Below are 7,898 nucleotides of genomic sequence, written 5' to 3' on the forward strand. Positions count from 1 at the left end.
CACACACAAAGTCTCATGGATTTTCTTGCTTGTGTTAGCTTTGAACTCTGATCCTCAGATTTCAGTCTCTCTTCTTCCACTGTCCTTTTTATTTATTGTTTTTATTTGTAATTTTTAGTGGTCCTACAGCTTGACCTCTGGCTCTGGGGACTATTTCTTAGCTTTTTAAACAAAGGCTGCTACTTTATCACCTCAGCTTCAGCTCAGGGCTTTGTGCTAGGTAGCTTGGATAAGCATCTCAAGCACGTTTATGCCCAGGCTGACTTGATATCACAATCCTCAGATGTCAGCCTCTTGTGGAGTTAGGATTATACACAGGACCAACAACCCTTGTGTCATTTTAAAACTTTAATATGTGCTTTCCACTATCTACTGTTGTTTACTCTTTTTTTGCATGTGTGTGTTGTTACTGGGTCTACAAATTGGGGCTCATATTCTGTCCCAGAAGTTTTTATTCAAGGCTATCCTCTATTACATGAGACACACTATAACTTTTTGTCCCTTTTTTGGGGAGGGTGATTAATTACAGACAAGATTTTCATGAACTCTCCTGCCAGGGCTGGACATAAACCATCATCCTCAGATTTTAGCCACTTGTATAGCTAGTAGAACATGTATGAACCACCAATGCTTGATTCATTTAAGCCTTTGTCACTCACTCTTCCTTGGTTACTTCTACTCTTCTTTATTTCTTCTGTGCATGTCCTGGGGCTTCAACTCAGGGTTTAGGTGGAGTCCCAGAAAATATTTTCCCAGTTCTGCCACTTAAGTCATAGCTCAAATTCCAGATGAATTAGGTGGCTGAAATCTGAGGACCACGTTTCAAAGCTAGCCTGGGCAGAAAATCGATGACACTCTTATCTCCAATTCACCACCCAAAATCTGATAATGCTAGGGTACTAGCAAAGTATGGTACACAAACACACACATCACAAATACAAACACACACACACACAAACAAACATACACACACACACACACACACATACACCCAAAGTTTCCTGGATTTTGCTTCTTGACCTGGCCTTGAAAGTTGATCCTCAGGGGTTGGGAAGATGGCTCAGAGGTAGAGCGCTTGCCTTGCATGCATGAAGCCCTGGGTTCAATTCCTCAGCACCACATAAGCAAAAAGAAAAAAGCCAGAAGTGGCGCTGTGGCTCAAGTGGTAGAGCACTAGCCTTGAGCTGAAGAGCTAAGGGACAGTGCCCAGGCCCAGAGTTCAGGCCCCACGTCTGGACCCAAAAAAAAAAAAGAAAAAGAAAAAAAGAAAGTTGATCCTCAGATTTCTGCCCCCACGATCAACAAGCACCAGGCTTATGTTTCAATTTACAATTGGCCTTTCTTCTCTTCTCCTACATTTTTTTAGCACCAGGAATTGATCCCTGGATCAATAAACAATTTTTTTTTTTAGCTTTTTCAACAAATACAATGTTTTACAACTACAATGATATCTACACTGGGTAGTTGGGTATAAGAGTCTCATGTACTTTCTTGCCCAGTCTAGCTTTGAACCTTGAATAGCTAGGAATACACATATGAACCAAAACCAATGCTCATTTTGAAACTGGCTTTCTCTTTTCCCATCATTTTTAGTTTGTGTTTTTTTTTTTTGTTTTTTGAAATATGTGTCTAGGATTTCAACTTAGTGCTTAGGTGCTGTTCCAAGCTTACTGTTTAAGACTACCACTCAACCGCATGAGCCAAAGTACAGCTTGTAGCTTATTTTTGGTGGCAAATTAGATAGATGAGTCTCATGGGTCTCATGGACTCTCCTGCCTTGGCTGGTCATGAACTGTGATCCTTAGATTTCATCCTCCTGAGTACCTCGTATAACATGTGTGAGCAACCAATGTTTGATTCATTTCAACCTCTATCACTGATAGAGGTTTTGTACTTCTATCCTCCTTTTCTTTTATTTCTTCTGTGTTTGTCCTGCAGCTTGAACTCAGGGTCTGAGTGCTGTACCAGATACTATTGCCCAGTTCTGCCAGTTGACCACAGCTCAATTCCAGGGTTTTTTTTTTTTTTTTCTGTTTTGGTGGTTAATTAGAAATGAGTAGAGCCAGTCCACATTCATGAGGCTGAAATCTGAGGATCAACGTTTGTACCAGCCTGGGCAGGAAAGTCCATGATATCTCCAATTATAACAACTAAAAAGCTGAGAATAATAGAGCCTTGAGAAAAACAGTACAAGTTCAAGCAACAGGACTCTCACACAGACATACAGACACACACACACACACACACACACACACACACACACACACACACACACACACGTGTCTTATGGACTTTCCTAATTGGTCTGGTCTTTAAATATTATCCTCATATTTTAGCCTCCTGAGTAACTAGAATTACAGTTATGAGCCACCAATGATTGGCTGATTGGCTCATTGAAGCCTCGGTTATTGGTTCTTCTTCTACCCTTCTTTACATTTATTCATTTCATTGTTTTGTGGGTGATGGTCCTGGAGCTAGAACTCATGCAAGGCTTGGCCTGTTTCAGGAGGCTGAAGTCTGACCATCATGGTTCAAAGCCACGCTGAGCAGAAAGTCTAAGATCCTTACCTCCAATTAACTGCCACAAATCTGGGAGTAGTACAGTTCCAGCCCTAGGATGTGCCACAAAGAACTGTCTTCTGGGCTTTCTTGCTAAGTTTGGTCTTTACACTGGATCCCCATATTTCTGCCTCCTGAGGTTCTAGAATTACAGGCATGAGTCACCAGCCCTGGGTTCTATTTTTCTTATCTTTTTTTTTGTGATCCAGAGGCTGGATCTCTGAGGCACTCAGGGCACTGTTTTGTAGCTTTCTCACTCAAGGCTGGTGCCTTACAACTCCAATCACAGCCTCACTTCTCTTTTCTTGTTTGTTTGTTTTGTTGGTGATTTGATGATGAGACACCATAATCCTCAGATTTCATCTATCTTAGTTTCTAGGATTACACACATGAAACAAAAACTCATGGCTCATTTGGAAAATTTAATTGGATTTTCCAATACATTTTTTAATTTCTATTTTTTATTTCTATATGTATGCTGGGCTTAGGGCTATAAATCAGAGCCTGGGTATTGTCCCAGTACTTTTTGTTTTTGCCGGTCATGGGGCCTGAACTCTGGGCTTGGGCACTCTCTCTCAACTCTTCAGCTTGAGGCTAGAGCCCTACCACTTGTTCCACAGTGCCACTTCTGGCTTTTTTTCTTATTTTTTGCTGAGGAATTGAACCCAGGGCCTCATGCATGCAAGGCAGCACTCTACTACTGAGGCAACTTCCCAGCCCCGTCCCAGTACATTTTTAATACTAGCATGCTAATACGTGAGCCACAGCACAATTTGTGGATTTTTTTAAAAACTGTAGTTGACTAATTAGAGATGAGTCCATGGACTCACCTGCCTTGGCTGGCCTTGAACACTGAGTCTCAGATGTGTGACCCTTGAGTAACTTTAATAACAAGTGTAAGCTACCTCAGTTTTTATTTTATCCTCTGAAATTTGCTCTCCCTTTTCTTCTTCTACCTTTCTTTTCATTTATTTATTTTATTCTTGTTTGTACTGGTCCTGAAGCTTATCTCAAGATGTGGGTGCTGTCCCAGAAATCAGTCTCATTTCTGCCATTGGAGCCACAGCTCAACCTCCAGCTGTTTTTTTTTGTTCTTTTCTTTATTTTTTTGGTGGTTCATTGGAGATAAGAGTCTCATGCAATGCACAGAATACCTCAGGAAGCTGAAATCTGAGGATCACAGTTTTGAAGCCAGCCTGCAAAGGAAATTCCATGATTCTCTTTATCTCCAGTTAGCTGGTAGTGATCCCACCAAAAAGCTGAGATTGATAGAACTCCAGCCTTGAATAAAGTAGAACAAATTCAACTCTCATGACTGGCACACACAGAAAAATGGCCAATGGGTTTCCCTGCTTGGGCTTGCCTTTTAAATGGTATTTTCTGACTTTAATCCCCTATGTAGTTAATATAACATGTGTAAGCCACATGTGATTGATTAATTTAAAACTCTGTCACTGTCTATTACTTTTCTTCTACACTTCTTTATTTCTTTTGTGGTGGTCCTTAGGCTTTAACTTGGGGCTTTGGTGTTGGTCTTTTTATGTCTTCTATATAACTTGTTCCAGTTTTGTTCTAATGTTTCATTTGTTTATATTGCTTTTTATATCTTACATAAGTAAATTTTTATATCTCACAAAAGTAACGTTTAGCTGGTGGCTCATGCCTGTTATCTTACTCAGGAGGCTGACATCGAGGATCACAGTTTGAAGCCAGCACAGGCAGAAAAATCTTGGAAATTCTTATCTCCACTACACTACCAAATGTACTAGAAGTGAAGATATTACTGAAGTAGTAAATTGCTAGACTTGAGCAAAAAACTCAGAGCCCAGGTCTCAAGTTCAAACCCTTGGACTGGCACAAAAAGAAAACTTTCATTAACTTATATTATACTAGGATTACTGGTGTGAGACACCAGTTGGTTTTAAGAACCAACTTTTGTAGCAGCTGCCACTTTTGATGTTTTCCCTAGGAACTTTTATGTTGTTTTTTTCCATGCCTTACATTTACATTCCATTAAATGGCATTCTTACTTCTTTTGTTTGGAGGGACATATCAATAATTCAATGACAAATCAAAAAAGGCATGTCTTGAATTTTCTTTAATTTAAATAGGAAAGGGAAACGCTGAGTCTAAACCTAGCAGAGAGTGAATGACGGTTTGTTTAATGTATTCGTGAATGTGGGAACCTGCCATTTTGGGTGCTTTCATGGTGGGGTCATCCTGCAGCTTCACAATAACTTCTATGATGTCACAACCTCTTTTTCCATCACAACGGATAGGTGTCAGCCACTGATCTCACCCTTATGTGGACTTAGATACACAAGGAGGAAAAAAATAATTAGAAGAAATGACTATTAACTACAAGACCACAGCTTGATGAGTTTTCCTGACTGAATTCTGATATTACATGAGCAGAGCAGGCTCACCTCTATACAAGAGTACTAAGCACTAAGGCTCATCTCTACACAAAGCTACTAAGCCGTAGGCAACTGGAGAAACATGTGAATGCAGCTATAAATGGCCTTCTCCATGCAAATTTCATGCTGAAGGAGAAAACCAGAAATCCCAATGATAATATCAATGAATCAGAAAGATGGTAATCTGGGGAGACAACTTCACATTGAGGATGGGAGGAAGAGACATATGATCTAACAGCAGGGGACTTCATCCATGCTGGCACCAATCTCAATCCCAGATCTCATCCTTCTGAGTAGACAATTATAGGTATGAAGTACCTGCAGTGGGCTCTTTGATATCAATATCTAACCAATGTGTGCTAAGTTTCTTGGAAGTTTCTTGAGAGGAAGGTTCAAAATTAAGCATATTATGTATCCTAAACATTCATTTCATTATCTTCTAATTATTTGAATATGAGCTGTATTCCTCACTTTTTGGAAAAACCAAGACAATTTTTTTTTCATTGTTTAAATCCTGGGGAGGGAAGGAAAATCACAGCTTCTTTGCCAAACTAGAAAGTAATAGTCATTTCAACTTAACAGTTTTTCCAAATAGTATGTCTTGTCCTTGATGGATTTTTCATCTTCAACAATGTTAGATGGATGAAATTATAAATGGGAGAAAAGCAACCACATAGTAGCAAGTTTATCACAATGACATATAATCTGTCCACTTTCTATCCAATGAAAACATTTGCCACAAGAATTAAAAAACTTGAATAAAAACTTGGAGATTCTACTCTTTATACAAAGTTGTTTTTTTGTTGTTTTTTGTCAGTCGTGGGGCTTGAACTCTGGGCCGAGGGGCAGTCCCTTAGCTATTCAGCTCAAGGAAAGCACTCTAGCACTCGAGCCACAGCACAACTTCTGGTTTTCTGGTGGTTATTTGTAGATAAGCTTCATGGAGTTTCCTGCACAGGCTGGCTTTGAACTGCAATCTTCATGTCCCAGCCTCCTGAGTAGATAGGAATACAGACATGAGACATCAGCACCTAGCCAAACTTGTATTTTCTTCAGTTTTGCTGGCTTGAATGATTACCAAGGAAAAAATAGAACCTAAAATTATTATTTTGTGCTAAAATTTGCAATAGTTTTACCACGAAGAATAGTGAAATATTTAGAATTACATATTTTGAGAAAATGTAGCTTATTAGCTTTTATTGTTCTAAAATAATAGAATCTCTTTTTTTGTAGACACTGTACTCTGAGTTCAGAACTTGTACATGTTGACAGACACTCTATTCTGTGAGCCACATCCTTCTCATTTTTAAATCAATCATCATTTAAATAATTTGAAGCTCACAGGCATCTTTTGTTAAGATTAAGTAAAATAAGCCTAAACTCCTGCCTTTTGAGTAACAGAAGAAATCCTAATATCTAGAATATATAGACAAAAAATGAAACACCCTAAGAACAAATAATCTAATCAATAAATAGGCAAGTGAATTGACTAGATAGTTCCCCAAAACTGATGTAGGTGTCTAAGGAATACATGAAAATATTCAACACCGTTAGTAATCAAGGAAATGCAAATCAAATCTATGTTGAAGTTCATGTCTGCCTAATCAGAATGCCTATTAAAAAAGAAAACAGAAATACTTGCAAGGAGGTGGGGAAAGATACCCTACACAATGATGGCAATTAAGTGAATCATTGCAGCCCCAACAGAAATCAGTGTGGAAGTTCCACACAAGAAATCCTACATATACACCTGAAGAAATGTAAGTCAGCCTTATAGTACAGCTATTTGCACACACATTTTTTACAGCATGATTCAAAATAATCACATTCCAAAATTGGCCACCACAGGCAGAAAAGTGTGTAAAACTGTTATCTCCAATTAACAATTAAAAATCTGGGAGTAGGACTGTGTACCAAGTCGCAGAGTACCAGCCTTGATGGAAGGAAACCAATCAAGAGATTAATGTCCTAGGTTCAAGCCTCAGGACTGGCAACACACACACACACACACACACACACACACACACACACACACACACACACACAATGCTTACTATATTTTTTAGCCAAGTTTCTTATTCCCCTAAGATTCATACATCTATGACAGATCTAAATGTAATGGGAAAGAGATATTTATAATGATAAACTTCTACTGAAGAACCCAACTTTTTCTTGTTTTGTTTTTTTGTGGTCTTTGGACTTGAACTCATGGCCTGAGTGCTGTCTGTGTGCATTTTCCCTCAAGGTTGGTGCTCTACCACTTAGATACAGTGCCACTTCCAGGTTTGTGATAGTTTGTTGGAGATAAAGAGTCTCAAGAACTCTGTCCTCCACACACTGATTTCTAACTGCAATTCTCAGATTTCACATTCCTGAATTGGTAGAATTAGAGGCCTGATCCACCAATGCCGGGCTAGAACCTGAGTATTTTCACCTTTGCTCATTAGAAGAGTTCAATTCTTTTTCCTCCAGAACACTTACCAAGCACAGTTCTCTCTCGATGGTAATCAAGCAAATACTGAGGCACCAGTAGCTCACACCTGTAAATCCTAGCTACTGAAAAGTCTGAGATATGAGGATAGTGGTTCAAGGCCAGCCCAGATAGGAAAATCTGGGAGACTTTTAGTCCCAATTAACCACAAAAAAATGCCATATGTTGAGTTGTGGCTCAAGAAGTAGAGCTCTACCTTGATCAAATACCTCAGGGATAGACCTCAGGCCCTGAGTTCAAGGCCCAAGACCAGTGCACATGCAAACACACACAATTTAATAACATGGTTCTCAAACCTAGCAAGGTGCCATCCTAATCCATTAATGTCATGCTTTGTTATGAGAACTGGAAAAGTCTAACGTCTGGCGTGGGCTGGTAAACAGCATCTGGACATAGTAATTAGCTCACAGCCAGTCAGACCAACCCAGACC

Source organism: Dipodomys spectabilis, unplaced genomic scaffold (genome assembly GCF_019054845.1).
Source record: "Dipodomys spectabilis isolate Male_0828 unplaced genomic scaffold, ASM1905484v1 ptg000362l, whole genome shotgun sequence".
NCBI classification, from domain to species: Eukaryota; Metazoa; Chordata; class Mammalia; order Rodentia; family Heteromyidae; genus Dipodomys; species Dipodomys spectabilis.